Source organism: Oryx dammah, unplaced genomic scaffold (genome assembly GCF_014754425.2).
Source record: "Oryx dammah isolate SB20612 unplaced genomic scaffold, SCBI_Odam_1.1 HiC_scaffold_21, whole genome shotgun sequence".
Taxonomy (NCBI): Eukaryota; Metazoa; Chordata; class Mammalia; order Artiodactyla; family Bovidae; genus Oryx; species Oryx dammah.
This window is the reverse complement of record NW_024070205.1, coordinates 23,758,288-23,779,161: the sequence shown is the minus strand read 5'-3', so window position 1 is coordinate 23,779,161 and position 20,874 is coordinate 23,758,288.

The window sequence follows — 20,874 nt, the reverse complement described above, 5'->3', positions numbered from 1 at the left end:
TGGAGAACAGTAGAAGTAAAGTGACTTTCTCTGATTCAGTATAGTGAGAGAGCCTCTACCACTGCCTGGGCATCAGCTTTTGAAAAGGAGATGACTTCAGGCCACCCACACATGGTACACAACATAAGTAGACACAATCTACCCACCCTTCCTCAGACATTACTTCTATGAAATCCAGTGGCTTCCAGGTTCCTGGTAAAGCTGATCAGGGAGAACTTTCTGAACTTGCTTTCAGAATGGCCTGTAAAGGATTCTGCTGACAAATAATACATCTCTTCTCTACATGTTTTGAATTATTTTACCATTTTGGTAAGTGTAGTGTGAGCTTAGTGTATTTAAATTCTTTGATTCAGGTGACTTTGTTGATGACACATCAACCAAGCAAAAAAGCAATAGTTTGTGTTAGGTAATTTCCGTGGTCCATTTTCTTTTGCAAAGCATGGCATTACTAATGGTAGGAATGTAAACTGATACAGCAACTATAGAGACCAGTCTGGAGGTTCCTTCAGTTCAGTTCAGTTCAGTTCAGTTCTGTTCAGTCGCTCAGTCTTGTCCAACTCTTTGCAAACCCATGAATCGCAGCACGCCAGGCCTCCCTGTCCATCACCATCTCCCGGAATTCACTCAGACTCTAAAAATAGAACTACACAAGCTGAGTGCTGAAGAATTGATGCTTTTGAACTATGGTATTGGAGAAGACTCTTGAGAGTCCCTTGGACTGCAAGGAGGTGCAATCAGTCCATTCTGAAGGAGATCAGCCCTGGCATTTCTTTGGAAGGAATGATGCTAAAGCTGAAACTCCAGTACTTTGGCCACCTCATGTGAAGAGTTGACTCATTGGAAAAGACTCTGATGCTGGGAGGGATTGGGGGCAGGAGGAGAAGGGGACGACAGAAGATGAGATGGCTGGATGGCATCACGGACTCGATGGACACGAGTCTGAGTGAACTCCGGGAGTTGGTGATGGACAGGGAGGCCTGGCGTGCTGCAATTCATGGGGTCGCAAAGAGTCAGACACGACTGAGCGACTGAACTGAACTGAACTGAACTGAAGGAAAGGAAAGTGAAGTCGCTCAGTCGCGTCCAACTCTTTGCGACCCCATGGACTGTAGCCTACCAGGCTCCTCTGTCCATGGGATTTTCCAGGCAATAGTACTGGAGTGGGTTGCCATTTCCTTCTCGAGGGGATCTTTCTGACCCAGGGATCGAACCCAGGTCTCCCACATTGTAGACAGACACTTTACCGTCTGAGCCACCAAGGAAGTCCAAGGTCGGCCCGCATTATGACCTAGCAATCTTACTCCTAAACATATATCCAGAGAAAAACATGGCCAAGAAGGATACATGCACCCTGGTGTTCATTGCAGCCCTTTTTACAACAGCCAAGACATGGAAGCAACCCAAATGTCCACCAACAGAGGAGTGGATAAAGAGGATGTGGTACATATACACAATGGATATAACTCAGCCATAGAACAGGTCAAAACTGTGCCATTTGCAGAGATACGGGTGGACCTAGAGACTGCCATGGTGGCTCAGATGGTAAAGCATCTGCCTACAATGCCGGAGACCCAGGTTCAATCCCTGGGTCAGGAAGATCCCCTGGAGAAGGAAATGGCAACCCACTCCAGTACTCTTGCCTAAAAAATTCCATGGACAGAAGAGCCTGGTGGGCTACAGTCCATGGGGTCACAAAGAGTCGGACACGACTGAGTGACTTCACACAGAGACTGCCATACAGAGTGAAGTAAGTCAGAAAGAGAAAAACAAATTGCCGGGGGCCAGTGTGAGGAACTCCGCCCATGGCAAAGGTCATGAGGAACGAGGCTTGGCATACGCAAAGGCGTGATCAAGCCTCAGGAAACCCCCTGTTCCCGAGCATCTACCCCCCAAACCAGAGTCTGTTTTATGCTCTCGCCTACACCTCTGACTTTACGGGGGGCTCTCCCCCATAACCATTTCTCTCGGAGAAGGAGTTAACTTGCAGCTCCAAGTCAATAAAAATTCCTGGGCATGACAAGAGTGTTTCAGCTTACGGACTCCTCTGAAGGTTATCTAGCCCGCCTGTATAGGTTCGTCCGGCCACATGTGATTGTTTACAGCCTCCCAACCTAAGAGGCATGAGATGTTTTAGACTTACTAAAGGTAAATTCTTTTGGGAAATTGTCAGTATAGTGGGTTGGTTAGGAATTATATTGGTGAAGGGTTTTTTCATTTGTTATGCCAATAATTCTGGAACTCTCTTGCTTTTTCCATGATCCAGCAGATGTTGGCAATTTGATCTCTGGGTCCTCTGTCTTTTCTAAAACCAGTTTGAACACCAGGGAGTTCACAGTTCACGTATTGCTGAAGCCTGGCTGGGAGAATTTTGAGCATTACTTTACTAGCATGTGAGATGCGTGCAATTGTGCAGTAGTTTGACCATTCTTTGGCATTGCCTTTCTTTGGAATTGGAATGAAAACTGAGCTTTTCCAGTCCTGTGGCTGCTGCTGAGTTTTCCAAACTTGCTGGCATATTGAGTGCAGCGCTTTCACAGCATCATCTTTCAGGATTTGAAATAGCTCAACTGGAATTCCATCACCTCCACTAGCTTTGTTTGTAGTTATGCTTTCTAAGGCCCACTTGTCTTCACATTCCAGGATGTCTGGCTCTAGATTAGTGATCACATCATCATGATTATCTGGGTCATGAAGATTTTTTTGTACAGTTCTTCCGTGTATTCTTGCCACCTCTTCTTAATATCTTCTGTTTCTGTTAGGTCCATACCATTTCTGTCCTTTATCAAGCCCATCTTTGCATGAAATGTTTCCTTGGTATCTCTAATTTTCTTGAAGAGATCTCTAGTCTTTCCCATTCTGTTGTTTTCTCTATTTCTTTGCATTGATCGCTGAAGAAGGCTTTCTTATCTCTTCTTGCTCTTCTTTGGAACTCTGCATTCAGATGCTTATATCTTTCCTTTTCTCCTTTGCTTTTCGCTTCTCTTCTTTTCAGAGCTATTTGTAAGACCTCCCCAGACAGCCATTTTGCTTTTTTGCATTTCTTTTCCATGGGGATGGTCTTGATCCCTGTCTCCTGTACAAATGTCACGAACCTCATTCCATAGTTCATCAGGCACTCTATCCATCAGATCGAGACCCTTAAATCTATTTCTCACTTCCACTGTATAATCATAAGGGATTTGATTTAGGTCATACCTGAATGGTCTAGCGGTTTTCCCTACTTTCTTCAATTTAAGTTTGAATTTGGCAACAAGGAGTTCATGATCTGAGCCACAGTCAGCTCCTGGTCTTGTTTTTGTTGATTGTATAGAGCTTTTCCATCTTTGGCTGCAAAGAATATAATCAATCTGATTTCGGTGTTGACCATCTGGTGATGTCCATGTGTAGAGTCTTTTCTTGTGTTGTTGGAAGAGGGTGTTTGCTATGACCAGTGCATTTTCTAAGACCAGAAACATCTATTTCTGCTTTATTGACTATGCCAAAGCCTTTGACTGTGTGGATCACAAGAAACTGTGGAAAATTCTGAAAGAGATGGGAATACCAGACCACCTAACCTGCCTCTTGAGAAATCTGTATGTAGGTCAGGAAGCAACAGTTAGAACTGGACATGAAACAACAGACTGGTTCCAAATAGGAAAAGGAGTATGTCAAGGCTGTATATTGTCACCCTGCTTATTTAACTTCTACGCAGAGTACATCATGAGAAGCGCTGGACTGAAAGGAACACAAGCTGGAATCAAGATTGCCGGGAGAAATATTAATAACCTCAGATATGCAGATGACACCACCCTTATGGCAGAAAGTGAAGAGGAGCTAAAAAGCCTCTTGATGCAAGTGAAAGACGAGAGTGAAAAAGTTGGCTTAAAGCTCAACATTCAGAAAACGAAGATCATGGCATCCGGTCCCATCACTTGATGGGAAATAGATGGGGAAACAGTAGAAACAGTGTCAGACTTTATTTTGGGGGGCTCCAAAATCACTGCAGATGATGACTGCAGCCATGAAATTAAAAGACGCTTACTCCTTGGAAGAAAAGTTACGACCAACCTAGATAGTATATTCAAAAGCAAATACATTACTTTGCCGACTAAGGTCCGCCTAGTCAAGGCTATGGTTTTTCCTGTGGTCACATATGGATGTGAGAGTTGGACTGTGAAGAAGGCTGAGCGCCAAAGAATTGATGCTTTTGAACTGTGGTGTTGGAGAAGACTCTTGAGAGTCCCTTGGACTGCAAGGAGATCCAACCAGTCCATTCTGAAGGAGATCAGCCCTGGGATTTCTTTGGAAGGAATGATGCTAAAGCTGTAACTCCAGTACTTTGGCCACCTCATGCGAAGAGTTGACTCATTGGAAAAGACTGTGATGCTGGGAGGGATTGGGGACAGGAGGAGAAGGGGACGACTTAGGATGAGATGGCTGGATGGCATCACGGACTCGATGGATGTGAGTCTGAGTGAACTCTGGGAGATGGTGATGGACAGGGATGCCTGGCGTGCTGCGATTCATGGGGTCGCAAAGAGTTGGACACGACTGAGCAACTGAACTGAACTAAACTGTGCCAATAATTGCTGCTATTTCCCTGCCCTGGGTGTGACAAGGGTGTCTCAGGTCAAACCTCTCTGCTGACAGACTAGCTTGTGTGACAGAATTATCCATACTCCTGCCACTACACCCATGACTGTTTACTACCTCTCAACCATAAACAGCACAGAGAGTGTTGGAGTATTTTGAAAGTCTTAATTAGTATAGGGCTTTTCTCATTGTTGAGTCATTGCCGCCAGGCCTCCATATCCTTAGGCACCTGGGAATATATTAATCAATGTATTTGGAATATAGAAAAGGAAATATAGTAGTTTTTAAGGTTAGCAATACTAGACTTTTTGAGTTAATGAATTTTCTCTTTTGTAATAGATCACTGTACTTTGTTATAAATCACTGTGTCCTTGCTATGTAAAAATGTAACTTTATCACTATCTTAAGACTAAATAGATCTTAAGGGGAACATTGGTGAAAGGATTTTCATTTGTTGGGTTGATGTTTGCTGCTAAATCTCCATGTTCCCTGCCCTTATAATGAATATAACTAGCATATAGGAGAAATAAGTATTAACCTTTAAGCATATAGGAGAAATAAGTATTAACCTTTAAGATTAATCATGTTAACCTTGGGTTAAATAAATTCCTTTCTTGATTGTAACTCACTACACCCTCACCCTATAGGAATGTAACTTTATTTGGAGGGCGGTGCCTGGTTTAAGAAAAAAACACCCTTGGAAGAAATAAGTTTTTTGGTTATCAGAAAGAAAGGATCATAAAATGTCAGCAGGTTTCATGGCCAGAAGATGATATAAAATCCCTAAGGCCTTTTTATGTGAAGCACCTGATTTTGATAAAGGTCAGGACTGCTGACCCCTGTGTGACTCTGTATTCATCCCTATGTGTGACAAAAGGTATATAAGTAAACCCAAAATAAAGAAATTGGATCAGTTTCTGAAAAGGTTGATTCCCCCATGTCGTTTCTTTCTTGCTCCCCGTTTTTCTGGCTGAATTCCCATCTGGAGCATGGATGCTATTCCACATAAACCAAGTTATTCAGCATCTTTTTCTCCACTAATTTTCCTACTACACTATCTGTTTCTAATCTCTCTATATATCTGTAATTAAATATGTATTTTTCCAAGGACGCCGACTCCATCCGCACCTTCGAATCACCCTGGATCCACCGGGGCTGGACCCTGGCAACAAATATCATGTATTAATGCATTTATGTGGAATCTAGAAAAATGGTACAGATGAACCTATTTGCAAAGCATAATTAGAGATTTAGACATAGAGAACAAACATATGAATACCTGCGGTGGGGAGAAGGTAGTGGGGTAAACTGGCAGATTGGGACTGACATCTATATACTTCTATGTATAAAATAAATAACTAATGTATAGCATAGGGGAAGAAAGAAGGTATAATCTGTTTACGGGACATGTATTAAGTTAACCTTAAAAATGCATTCTAATATACATTCAGTTCAGTTCAGTCGCTCAGTCGTGTCTGACTTTTTGCGACCCCATGAATCGCAGTACGCCAGGCCTCCCTGTCCATCACCATCTCCCGGAGTTCACTCAGACTCAAGTCCATCGAGTCCGTGATGCCATCCAGCCATCTCATCCTCGGTCGTCCCCTTCTCCTCCTGCCCCCAATCCCTCCCAGCATCAGAGTCTTCCAATGAGTCAACTCTTCGCATGAGGTGGCCAAAGTACTGGAGTTTCAGCTTTAGCATCATTCCTTCCAAAGAAATGCCAGGGCTGATCTCCTTCAGAATGGACTGGTTGGATCTCCTTGCAGTCCAAGGGACTCTCAAGAGTCTTCTCCAACACCACAGTTCAAAAGCATCAATTCTTTGGTGCTCAGCCTTCTTCACAGTCCAACTCTCACATCCATACATGACCACTGGAAAAACCGTAGCCTTAGCTAGACGAACCTTAGTCGGCAAAGTAATGTCTCTGCTTTTGAATATGCTATGTAGGTTGGTCATAACTTTTCTTCCAAGGAGTAAGCGTCTTTTAATTTCATGGCTGCAGTCACCATCTGCAGTGATTTTGGAGCCCCAACATAGGTGCAGACAACTAATGTTTGATTCCACTTATGTGAGGTACATAGAATAGTCAAATTCAGAGACAGAAAGTGCATTGGTAGTTGCCAGAGGCCCTGGGGCCGGGGCGGGGGGCGGGGGCTGGTAGGGAGGGGTGATGGCTTGTGAGTATTTAGTGGGGACAGCGTTTCTGTTCAGGAAGGTGAAAGATTTGAGGGACGGATGATGGTGAGAATTGCACAATGATGTGAATGTCCTTAGTGCCACTGAACTGTACTATTAGATATGGTTAAATAGTACGTTTTATATTATGTGACTTTTACCACAATAAAAAGTTTTTTTTTTAAATGAACAAACATTTCTTCTTGTCTTGAAAGTAGAGCTCTGCCATGTTTTGACAGCAGCTTTTGCAGTTCTGTCAGCAAAATGAATTGCTGATATGTGAGCTGGCAGTCGCAAGGTGCTTAACAGATCAGCTTTCAATTTGACACGAGGTTTCTTTCATTCTCATTGAAGTCAAAAGTCCTCTATTTTTAAAAAATTTTGCATGACAGACAGCAAACATATATTTACTACAAATACATATTTTTCATTTTAAGTCCAGAACCAAAAATTGCAGCTCTAGTAACCATTAACTCAGCAGCTTGTACCAATTTAATTTTAGATGGAACATAAGCCTCCAAGATTTCATGAGAAGTAATGACAGCATAGGAAACCTTAAAGTTGGCCATTCTTACTCTGGGTACACGACCCATCAGCAAAGATGATCAAATCTGCTTTTTGATCTGAGACATCTGATAAATCACATCAAGGCCTAGTATCTTCTTTTATTACTATTGTGTAATCACGATCATCTACTTGATCAGGATCTTAGAAGAGGGTAGCAGTTTAGGAGACTGTACCTCCCAAGCAGAGTATTAGGACTGGATACCAATGCCTGCTCATAGCTGGCTTGAAGGCACGCTGACACATGCTGGGCTTATGCACTTGTAAGGTTGCTGTCATAGCAGATGGGCATGTACATAATCGAATGACCCAAGGTAAGAGACGGGGCCTTTTCCATAACAGTGGCTGCGGCTCCTGCCCCTGCTCTGAGGCACCCTGGCATTACCAGTACTCCAACATCCAGAAAATCTGAGAAATAAGCTATTGGTCTATGGCCTAGTCCCAGTTTGAGGTTAATACTTTCCTAAGTAGTAGTTCATCATCAAACAAGTGGGAAGGTTTTTGTTTTGTTTTGTTTTTTGTTTCTTTTCAAAATCTGGAATCCCCAAAGCTGAGGGAGAGGCTATAGCCAATTTCAGTACTGCAAAACCTCTTAGATTCTAAGAAGCAGACAAGGGGGTCTGGAGAGTTATGGAATTGCTCTGTCAGAGGTCATGCACATTTGGCAAAATCTGGGGTCCATTACTGATAGCACCTAGTCCCCCATACTGCCTATGTGTATTCGTAGCAGGCTGCTTTATATGCAAATTTGGCTGACTCTCAAACTGTGACACTTTTTGGCCTCGTCTGACAACTGAGGTTGTTGTTTAGTCACTACGTCGTCCCTGACTTGCTGCTGCTGCTGCTGCTGCTAAGTCGTGTCAGTCATGTCTGACTCTGTGCGACCCCATAGACGGCAGCCCACCAGGCTCCTCCATCCCTGGGATTCTCCAGGCAAGAGTACTGGAGTGGGTTGCCATTTCCTTCTCCAATACATGAAAATGAAAAGTGAAAGTGAAGTCTCTCAGTCGTGCCCGACTATTAGCGACCCCATGGACTGAAGCCCACCAGGCTCCTCTGTCCATGGGATTTTCCAGGCAAGAGTACTGGAGTGGGGTGCCATTGCCTTCACTGCCTGACTTGATCTTGAGTTAAATTAATTCCTTTGGCCCAAAGCAATGCCTCAATTTGTTCCAGGGTGATTTTCCAGCATGGTGTGAGATTGCCACTCTGCCATCCCCCTTTTCTTCTGGAGGGCACATAGAAAACAATTCAAGTGTTTTTTTTTTTTCTATTTTAGGGAGCTCCATGAACACTTCGTCCAGGGTACAGAATATAGTGGCCTTCAATTGGTAGAGCAGGCCTCTCCCAAATAGGTTCACTGGAGAATTAGGGGGAAGTAAAGCACATGTGGTGTTGGAGAAGACTCTTGAGAGTTCCTTGGACTGCAAGGACATCCAACCAGTCCATTCGAAAGGAGATCAGCCCTGGTTGTTCTTTGGAAGGAATGATGCTAAAGCTGAAACTCCAGTACTTTGGCCACCTCATGCGAAAGTTGAGGTTGACTCATTGGAAAAGTTGAGAGTTGAGAGTTGATTCGCTGGAAAAGACTCTGATGCTGGGAGGGATTGGGGGCAGGAGAAGAAGGGGACGACAGAAGATGAGATGGCTGGATGGCATCACTGACTCGATGGACGTGAGTTTGAGTGAAATCTGGGAGATGGTGATGGACAGGGAGGCCTGGTGTGCTGCAATTCATGGGGTCACAAAGAGTCAGACATGACTGAGCGACCAAACTGAACTGAAAGCACATGTGCGCCTCAGTGAGGGTGACTGCCTGTATGGGAATCACAGAGGAAAAGGAACAAGAGGGCTGACCCCAAATACCAACAGCTTGTACTATCTCTTGTAACATGGAAGGCAAGAAATTTCTGAGGAAATTGCATGATAAGTAGCACATCTCTCTACCAGAAAAGGCAAGAATTAACCTGAATAAAATTTATCAACACATTCCACCTCTGAGGGTCCCTCAATCTGTTCATTCTGAGCCATTTGCCAAATATTTCCTAGCAAAGGTTTTTCCCTGCTAGACCGTCCTGATTCGCCTGCCTCTGCAACCTCCTCATGTTCCCATCTCTCTTCGCGGTCCTTCCATGGCTTGGTGCTTTGCAGTGACGATGTATAGTTTTCTCCTCTTCCTTTGCTTTCTTCATAGGTTGGCCAGAGTTGGGATTATTCCCTTTAGTGAAGAGTTCTAAGTAGCCAACACAGCAGTCTTTAATCTCTCCTTTTCTCTGTCTTCTGGATTATCCCAAACTGAGTAGCAGCTGCTAAGGTTTGAACACTAGTCTGTGCTTGCCATCCTGCCACCTTCTCCTTAATCTGGGTTTGGAGAACTGGCAAGAGAGCCGAGAGAAAGGTTGCTAGGACTGGAGTGTGGATTTGATCTGCCCCTGAGTCCATTCCCATAACGTTAGAGAAAGCTTCAACAAACGGAGCACAGAAATCAACAGTGAACTCCCTGTCTTTCGCATACACTGCCCATGGCTTCTGCCAGCTCACCTTTATTGGAAAGGCGTCCAGTCCTGCCATCAACAACCCCTCTCCATGGGTCTTTAAGGCCATCAGTTCTTCTGTGGTTGTAGGGAGTGGTGGAGTATCGGCCTCTTTCAGCACAACGTCCTCCTGTAGGCGATCATTTCCTGGTCCACAATGAGCATGCTCCATCAAATACTTGAAATCTGCTGGTCCCCAAAGTCCCCACAGCATCTAATGCACCGTCGGGGCTGTACACTGAAAATATGCTGAGAAGCACTGCTGCCAACTTTTGTGGATCTTCCCAAAGTGTGTGTGTTGGGGAGCCTTTAGATGAATAACCCTCGTGGGGTAGAAGGGCATGGTCAGCTCAGTATTTCCTTTGTGCCTGAGGGGCTTGGGTGGCTTTTCAGCTGCACCAGCTTTGCTAGAGATCCGAATAGGAGGGCTGGTTTTCCTCACACTGAAATAGGAAGCAGGATTATATGGCATATTGGTTTCTTTCCCCATATTTGTATTTACCAGTGTAACTCCTTTGTCGTTCATCTTGCCAAGCATCTAGTCCAAATGCTGTCCACCCTGTAGCTTTCATATAAGGATTCAGTTCTGTCACCCTGGGATCCTGATCATTTCTGTCTGCCTTTCTAGCTACATGGTGTGTGTATGAAAAGGGACTCTAGGAGGTGGAGTCTGGTCTAGGACATGAAGAAGACTCAGGGCTAGTCCAGCAGGCACACCATCCTGCATCCTCCATCAGCAGGTAACACATTACCAGCTAGCGAAGTCACATCTTTCTCAGGGAAACCCCCTCTTCGAGGGAATCACCGTCTACAACGTCATCATCTACTCATCCCCAGGAGTCAGTGTAAGACAGGGAGGGGAAAGTGAGACGGCAGGAGCAGAGGGGGTGAGACAGCAGACGAAGGCGGAGGAGAAAGAGAAAGCACCTCTGACTCCCACATTCCTGAGTTGTGAGACTGGGGATTTCCCTGGTGGTCCAGTGGTGAAGAATCTGCCTTCCGGCCACTGAGCCCAAGCACTCTGGAGCCTGCTCACGACTACTAGAGATGACTTTCTGCCATGATGAAGGCTAAGCACAGCCAAAACAACCAAAAAAGAACAAAACAAAAAATATCACTTCCCTGAGCTGTGAGGCTGGTAAGAGGCTTATTTAGTCATAATGATTTATTTGTATGTATTTGAAAAGGAAAAAAGTTCTGAAAGAAAAAGAAGAGGAAGTCTTTCCCCTTAATTTCAATAATTAAGCCTCTTCTTTTTAATTCGTAGTTGCCCCTGCAGTAGGCAGGCAAGTATTCCACCCTGCTTTCCTCGCCCTCTGCGTCAATGAATTAAGATATTTTCAGATTTGAAACAGGTCTGAAAGGATGTCTCCAGGCCTCTGCCTTCTGGCTGCTGAGTGTCTGAATCATTTAGGACCAATAGTTGTGATCACCTCTGATGGATAGGTCACCCACTAATGTTGCTAGAGGCTTTCGGTGTTTCAGCAATCTGATAGGTACAGACTTATTTTGCCTGTTTGAAGTCCTTTCTGCTACACATCAATGATCAGATAAACATCACTAGATAATTAATTTATCATCAAACTAGAAGATTCCTCGCTATTTTGACAGTCATTGTGTACCTCTTCTCATCTTCGAAGATAACTCTCACCCATGTCATTCGGCAGCTCTTTGATCAGAACTAAACTGGACATATGACTCTATATTTTTAGAATGTCACTGAAATCCTATATCCTCTACGGTTGGTTTAGTCCCTAAGTCGTATCCAACTCTTTCTGAGTGTTAGGCAGGTAGAATAGGGAAAAGGAGTCCAAGATAGCAGTGGCTAAAAGACAAGGAAGGGAAAAGCCCGCGAAAATAGAATAAAGGAAGGTCCGAGGACTGGAGTAAGGACCTCAGGTAAAACAAACAACACTCCTGGCTGGCCCAATTTACAAAGGACAGGCCCAGGGAGAGAAAAACATAAAAAGAGGAGCCAAAGCTAGCTCTCTCTCTCTCTCTCCCCCACCCCGTGCGCTGGGGTGCTCTCTCTTCATGTCTTTGGATTGACGTGTCCTCATGCCTCGAAGATGGATTTTCCTGCTATCTTCTAAATAAAATAGAGCTTTAACACTGAGCTGTAGCACTGATTTGTCTAAGAGTTATAACACGGTCCTTTCACGACCTGAGAGCTATAACACGGTCTACCCAAGACCTGAGAGCTGTGACACACCGAGGGGGCTTTAATGTCCGTCATTACAAATCTTTGTTGTGACGAGACAAAGAACTGAGGAACATACACTCGTGTGACAATCCCATGGACTGTGGCCCACCAGGCTCCTCTGTCCATAGGATTTTTCAGGCAAGAATACTGGAGAGGGTTACCATTTCCTTCTCCAGGGGATCTTCCTAACCTGGGGATAGAACCTGGGTCTCCTGCACTGCTGGCAGATTCTTTCCGACTGAGCTACCAGGGAAGCTGTATACTCTATACAACCCATTTTAACACTCTAATCTGCCCTTTTAACTATCTTCCCACTATAATATATGCAGTAAATAATTTAACCCTTCTGAATATGCTTTAAATATAATTCTGACTTCACAGGATTACTGTTACATAGAAATTATTTTCACGTGTTTATCTTATCTGCCTAGGGCTCTATGAACGGGTCATGCCCTATACTACTGGGTATCTTCCAGCATGCCTGGCAGTAAGATCTAGGCCTAGTGGGGTGGGTAAGGGGTATTCCAAGAAGATAGAATTCAGCTCAATCTAGGAAAAAAGCCACCTAGCAATTAGAACCATCCAGGCAGGATGTTTCAGCAAACAGCGAGCTGTCTCAAGTGCTAGAGGTACTTCAGTAGACACTACAAGACTACTAATCACAGTGCCCTATGAAGAATTCCAACACAGAGTAGGGTGTTCAATTCACTGGTGGCTTTGGAGAGAGGACTGGCTTTTTGACCCTGAGAGCAAAAAAGAAGGGATTCCTTAATGAAATGTACTGAGATTATATGGTCAGAAGGGCTGGATTTCTGCTCAAATGGCCTTCTCTCCCCATCCCTCAGCTCAAAAAGGTGAAAACTAATGTCAAGGTTCTCTGCAGATTCCCAGATAATGTAGAAACAAGAATAAATAGTTTAAAATACTTGGCGTCACTAGACTGCTTACCCTCATATACCAGGGAGAGGTGAGGAGAGGGAGAGACAGAGACATTCCTCTCCTGTCCTAAAGATTTGTTATGACCAGAAAGGGTGGCTAGATGCTAGGAAGTAAGAACACTTCCCGGGGAAAGAAACCTTGGGAAACATCTTTGGCCTCCACTTGCGGCACGATGGATGTCACTCTTTTCCACGATCACCAATCTCTTCTCTTGCTTATGGTCATAATTCCCCCTCCCTCCCTCCCTCTGGTTGCCTCTGCAGAGCAACAAGACCCCAGCAAAGGTGTTTCAGGTTTGTAGCCTGTGGTCACCTAAATCCTACTCTAAATCTTCTCTAAGGAGAGAATGCACTGGGCATGTAGTAGGAAAAGGGACATTTCAGAAATTTCACTGTGGGCGTTTTCCTAACTTTTCCTGGCAGCTTTGATGGTGGACTTTTGGCAGGTCATCTCAGAAGCAGATGTTCAGAGAGTACAGGGATAAAGCCATTATACAGACATATTGAAACTTCCAGAACAGCTAATCTAAACTTTTGCTATTCCATTCTTCTGTGTCTGATGGCAATTTTTATAATTTATACTTCATTATTCTTCATAATGGAAAGAAACTGAAAAGTAACTACAATTTTAATATGCATATGCTAATACTACCTTGTATTCAAGGAATGCTTTTTAATTTCCAAAAGTGCCAGAGGCCTTTCCAGAGAAGATATGTTATTGAAACTGCAAAGCTTTGCAATTCAGAAACATAGGAATACCACATCCCAGTTCTAAGAATAGCAGGGTGCCCTTCCCAAGAGAACCACAGAGCTCATGAGAAGTTTCTCCTGGGACTGGTCAAAGAGAACCGAAAAGTGGGAATGAAGACTCTTTCTTGTAGTACAACAGTGGCCAGAGTTTGGTTTATAAACATGAAAAATATTGAAAAAGTATAAAGTGCTTGCTAACTGGGCTGGCATTTAACAGTGGTTAATTTGCTTAATTTAGGGAAAAAAGTCATTTTGTTTCATTTTTCAAAGTGTAACCTTTGAAACTGAACGCTTCTAAGAGACCCAGTCATTCCAAGAAAATATCTGTCAGGTTCCAATTCTCCATGAAAGTGCTATGAGCTGGAAAAGCTTTTGTATTCAGAAAAAAAATTTCAATAGCACAGGAATGAAAGCCCCATAAAGGAAAGGAATGGGGCGGGGGAGCCAGCTTTGCAAAATACCCTTGGTTTTCACACAGAAAACAGGCTGCCTTCTGAAAAATCTTTCAGAGTATTCAGTGAAAATAATCTCAATCTTAGGCCTCTCAGCCCTCTCTGTTCAAGACATGCTGCTGCTGCTGCTGCTAAATCGCTTCAGTTGTGTCTGACTCTGTGCGACCCCATCGATGGCAGCACACCACGCTCCCTCGTCCCTGGGATTCTCCAGGCAAGAACACTGGAGTGGGTTGCCATTTCCTTCTCCAATGCATGAAAGTGAAAAGTGAAAGTGAAGTCGTCCAGTAGTGTCTGACTCTTAGTGACCCCATGGACTTCAGCTCACCAGGCTCCTCTGTCCATGGGATTTTCCAGGCAAGAGTACTGGAGTGGGGTGCCATTGCCTTCTCTGGGTTCAAGGCATAGTTCAAGGCATAGAGATCTTCATATTCCATTCCAACAGTAAATGTCTAAAGTGTCTTACTGTTTATTGAGCTTTGATGGAAAAGAGTATCTGTTGGTTCTGTGCAAATGCAATACCAAGGTGCATCCACACTGCTTGTGTGCAATCCTGTGGAACTGCCATCAGTACAGCAACAAAAAAGCTTTAGTCATGTCGTGTGCCCTCCAAAACCATGTCCCGGGTTCCTGTGCTAGAGACACACCATTACGGCAAGAGAACCCCATTACTGTAGAAATACTTTTATCCTCTTGAATGCAGGCTCCAGATTGATTGGATTTTTCATGGTTTTCCTTTTTCTCTGTCACTGCTGTTTGGTGAGCACTTTAGAACACAGGTCATCAAATGTGGGCCTGCAAGCCAAATTCAGTTGGTGGAATTTTGGATGGCTCATGAACAACGCATGGTTACTACATTTCAAAATGCTTGGAAAATAATTTTGAAAAATATTGCTGACACTTGATAATTAAATGAAATTCAGGGACTTCCCTGGTGGTCCAATGGCTAAGAGTCCATGCTCCCAGGGCAGGGGGCCTGGGTTCGATTCTTGGTCAGGGAACTAGATCCCACATGCTGCAACTGAGTATGCATGGTGCGATTAAAGATCCCACATGCTGCACTGAAGACACCATGTTCCTCAAGGAAGACAGATCCTGGATGCCACAAACAATACCTACCCAGTGTAGCCAAAGAGAGACACATATCTCAGTGTCCATGCATAAAGTTTCATTAAAACCCAGGCACACTCATTTGTTTACACTTTGTCTAAGGCTGCCTTCACATGCTAAAATGGCAGAGTGATGTCATGACATGACAGGGACAATATGGCCCACAAAGCCTCAATTATTTATAATCTGACCCTTTACAGAAAAAAATTCTGCTCACCCCTAGTATGGAAGAGACCACTTCATAAAAGGGACTTCAATTTTTGTTGAATGAATAGAGTGGCCATCAGACCTTACTCATCTCTTTTGAGCAATAGCCCATATCCATTATGGACCATTAGCTGAGGATACCAAACATGGGAGTAAACTGAGTTATTGTGTATGTGCTCAGCCTTGTCCAATTCTTTTGTGACCCCAGAGACTGTAGGCTCTCTTTTCATGGAATTTTCCAGGCAAGAATACTGGAGTGGGTTGCCATTTCCTCTTCCAGAGGATCTTGCCCACCCAGGGATTCAACCCACATTGCCTGCATTGCAGGTGGATTCTTTACCACTGAGCCACCAGGGAAGTCCGAACTGAGTTGCTATTAGGTTGTGATTTCACTGAAGCTCACTTACAAAAAGATTTTGGAATAGAATAGATTCTTTCAGGTGTATAAAACTAAAGGTAAATCTTTATACAAGTAATTACTTGTGTTTGCCTTGGTTCTTCCTCTGGAAAATCCTGAAGACTATTTTTATATGTTTTTCTCCAAAAGGCTCCTAAACCTCTGGTCACAGATTAGTACTGACAGTAGGGCAAAAGCAGTACAGGTAGGAAAATCCATAAAATCACTTTCAGAGAGATTGCAAAATATACTATACAATAATTGATTAACCCAGACTACTACCATCTTCTGGAATTTTAACATAGAATTCATGAGCATCCCTACCAAGTTCCAATGCAAGATCTCCTTCAGAACTTGGGCACTAGGGAGTTTGATTTGAAAACTGAGGTCAAGGACACAGAGAAACAGGAAGACATTAAAACCACAAACAAATGGGAAGATTTCTTCATTCTCATATTGAGGAGCTGCAGTGATCTCAGATGAAAAGAAGAAACAAACGACTGTAGGCACTTAGATATCTTAGTGACTAAGTCACAAGAATGACAATGGACTTTCCATAGTACAATCTAATTTACTATCAGAGACGAACGTATTACTCTCAGTAAGTAGAATCTAGAGATAAATATGGAGTGTAGAGGTTTACTTTGGCAAAACCCAAAGACGCTTACTCCTTGGAAGAAAAGTTATGACCAACCTAGATAGCATATTGAAAAGTAGAGACGTTACTTTGCCAACAAATGTCCATCTAGTCAAGGCTATGGTTTTTCCTGTGGTCATGTATGGATGTGAGAGTTGGGACTGTGAAGAAGGCTGAGCGCCAAAGAATTGATGCTTTTGGTGTTGGAGAAGACTCTTGAGAGTCCCTTGGACTGCAAGGAGAGCCAACCAGTCCATTCTGAAGGAGATCAACCCTGGGATTTCTTTGGAAGGAACGATGCTAAAGCTGAAACTCCAGTACTTTGGCCACCTCATGCGAAGAGTTGACTCACTGGAAAAGACTCTGATGCTGGGAGGGATTGGGGGCAGGAGGAGAAGGGGATGACAGAGGATGAGATGGCTGGATGGCATCACTGACTCGATGCACGTGAGTCTGAGTGAACTCCAGGAGTTGGTGATGGACAGGGAGGCCTGGCGTGCTGCGATTCATGGGGTCGCAGAGTCGGACACAACTGAGCGACTGAACTGAATAGTTTCTTAGTGATGAAGTTGAGACTTCACTTAAATCTCCTCTAAACTCCATGTCTGCCTTCATTTTTTTTTTCATTAAAGTGGTAGCCGTGACAGATCACTGTGGTTTATCATGTACTCCTCCAGCTTTAAATCACACTACTGTCTTGCACTTCATTTTGAAACTATCCTCATACCTTTTGTTTTTGACAAACTTACCTTAGAACAGTACTTTTAGATTTACAGAAAAATTGCAAAGAGCTCTTCATATAGCCTATACTCAATTCCCCTATTATTAACATCTTACATTAGCATGATACATTTTTTACAATTAATGAATTAGTATCAACTAAAGTCCATCCTTTGTTTAGATTTCCTTAGCTTTTATGTAACATCCTTTTCTGTTTCAGGATCCTGTTTAGGACATCACATTACATTCAGTCACGTCTCCTTGGGCTGTTAACTTCTCATTTTCCTTGTTTTGATGACCTTGATGGTTTTGAGGAATACTGATAGTTTAGTAGAATGTCATTCAATAGGGATTAATATATTTTTATCATTCAGACTGGATTTATGAATTTGGAGGAAGATCACAAAGTGTCATTTTTATTAGGTCATATCCAGGATACATAGTATCAACAAGATATAACTTTTGATGTTGACCCAGATCACTTGGCTAAGGTAGTTATTTGTTAGGTTTCTCCACTGTAATCTTTTTTTTTTGCCTCTTTCCACATTTGGACTCTTTGGAAGGAAGTCACTACACACAGCCCATACTTAAGGAGTAGGGAATTATGTTTCATCTCCTTGAAGGTTGAATAGCTATATAATGTGGAATTTTGCATGGGGAACTTTTCATTTATTCAATTATTTATATAAGCATGGACTCAAAGATATTTAAATTTTGAGTTATAATCTACATTCCAACACTAATTAATTTTGTTGCTCAAATTGTTCCAATTTTGGCTACTAGAAGCTACTTGAGCCGTTTTCTTTGCTTCCCTTGGTCTTGAATGTTTAGTCTTCAGCTGACATGAAAAATATTCCTGATATAACCCTTACCCTGATCCTTAATCCCTAAATGTATTTTCCAGTACATCTAAAATTTACAGCTACTAGGGTACTTACATACTTTTACTTATCTGTTTCTCTCAGTGGATGATAAACTTTTTGAGGTAGGATTACATCTTTTTAAAATTTTATTTACTTATTTATGGCTGTGCCAGGACTTTGCTGCTGCCCAAAGGCTTTTCTGCAGTTGTGCTGAGCAGGGCCTGCTCTCTAGCAGTGGTGCTCTGCCTTCTCATTTTGGTGGCTTCCCTTGTTACGGAGCACAAGCTCTAGAGTGTGCAGGTTTTAGCAGTTGTGGCACAGTTAGCCCTCAGCATGTGGGACTAAGCAGAGAACCCATGTCTCCTGCATTAGCAGGTGGATTCTTTTTCTCTTACTTGTGGCTTCGCTGCTGTGTACAGATGTTCTCTAGTTGTGGTGAGCAGGGGCTACTCTTTGTTGAGGGCTGCTCCTTGTGGTGGCTTCTCATACTTGGGAGCACAGGCTGTAAAGAGGCTGGGCTTCAGTAGTTAGAGCACACGGGCATAGCTGCTCTGTGGTATGTGGGATCTTCCTGGACCAGGGATTGAACTGATGCCCCTTGCATTGCAAGGGGGCCTCTTAACCACTGGACCACCAGGGAAGTCTCAGGGATTACACCTTATTTATTTAACACATCTAGTATACAGTATCAATACATAATGCCTCGCTCGTACAAAGAAGGAACTCAACAAATATTTCTAGAATGATCACTAATGGTTTTCTCTTTAGTCTGAGAATCCAGGGTACCTAATATGTTAACCAGAAGCCATAGAGGAGTTGGTTATTAACTGTTCTGGTAGGAGCTACAAAGTGCTACTATTACAAGTGTCAAAGTCAGTCATGTAACGCAATAAGCTAGGGATCTAAGTTAGCACTTCCTCATGTCTCATTTCTAAGTAAGGAGACTTTTCCTGACTATTAATTTCAGTTATACGCACACAATTACATTAAGGGTAATAACCAATTAGCTTTCTATTTAGAACCAAAGCTAGGCAGCTTCTAGTTTTGCTTAGCTTAGACAAGTAGTGTTCCCAAAGTAGGACACGGGAATTTTAGTCATGAGGTTCCCAAGAGACTGACTGCTGGGTGAGGACTGCATATTCACTGAAGGAAAAAAATGTGCTGAGCTGCACTCGTTGTCAATACTTATGAAAAAATGACTTTAAAATTAATCAAGAATCTTTCAAGATATAGGAATAAGATCTCTTATAGGATGAAACAGATTTTTAGGTTGGATCATGCTCCACCACCCTAGTCCAAGCCACCATTAACTCTTGACAGATCACCCTTCCTAAATGCACTCTTGCCTCCATCTATCCATTTACCATAAATGAGATCATGTCATTCCATTTAACACAACCACTTAACTGCTTTTATAACAAAATTCAAAATTTTATGCATGCCCTAGAAGGTTCCATACTTTTTGGGCTCCTTTATCTCTGCAGCCATTCCACACTCATCTCTTCCTTAACTATTAATGGTCTAGCCACACTTATCTTTCTAAGGTCATGGCACGGGCCCGTAAATTTTTTGATGTCTAGTAGCTCAATATTCTTATAAGAATTTTTCAAAGTTTTTCAATCCTTAATTAATGTTTCTTGTGTATCAGCTGTGTACCTAAGAACAAAGGCAACTTGTCTAAGAAACCCTCACAAACACACTGAAATAAAGACTAGATTAAAACATAAAAACTCATATTCTTCTTGAGTTAGAAGCTTTTCTGGTGTTAAAAATGTACATCATCTTTGAGCTTTAATGAACTGATGTTATTTTTCTGAGAAATAGTAATATTTGTTTGATTTTGACATCCTGCAGAGACTAATTCAAATTTTAAAATATTTTCTATTTACAAGAAAGAGTTAAACACAAATTTAAAGAAAACACCACCTTCTTAATAAGTTATTAAAAAATTGAGTCCCTTTGATAACTATTGGTATCCTACTGCAATTTTCCAAATGTATGGAAATTAACATAATCTTATAATGCTGACAGCTTGAGATAAAACAACAAAAAATAGTCAGACCAAACAAAAATCTTAATAACCTGCTTCTATTTAAATGCATTCAAAGAGGATTAACTCTCTGCTTCCTACTATGATGACTTTCTGGACATATGTGCTTGAGGAAAGTTCTTTAAGTGAAGAATCTACATGGGAATCTTCTTTCTCTATTTTTGCAAAAGGTCATTCATTAATCTCAGAAAAGAATCCCAACCAACATTGATAACAGGTGTAACTTTTGAATGACAGTGATCCTTCCTCTCAGAATTGCGTCTAAAAATTTATCAGGTTCTTAACTCCCAGAAGTTATTAGTTAAGATAAAACTGTCTTGAAGCTTTAAAAACTGAAAAATTTCACTTAGGTTTCAGGCTTACTCATTTGGCAGTAAAAACTGACCTGAACTGATCAAGACTATTTTTAGTCTTTATTAATCTCACATAACATGAACATTGATACATTTTGCTGCAGAAATATTAATGTGTTTAAAACCTCCAGACTCTGTCGGAGGGTGTTATATAATACACAGTATATGTACTTGGGAGCTTCTCTAGTGGCTCAGCAGTCATGAATCCACCCAGATACAGGAGACTTAAACTCAATCCCTGGGTCAGGAAGATCCCCAGGAGAAGGAAATGGCAACCCACTCCAGATCCCATGGACAGAGGAGCCTGGCGGGCTACAGTCCATGGGGTTTCAAGAGTCGGACACAA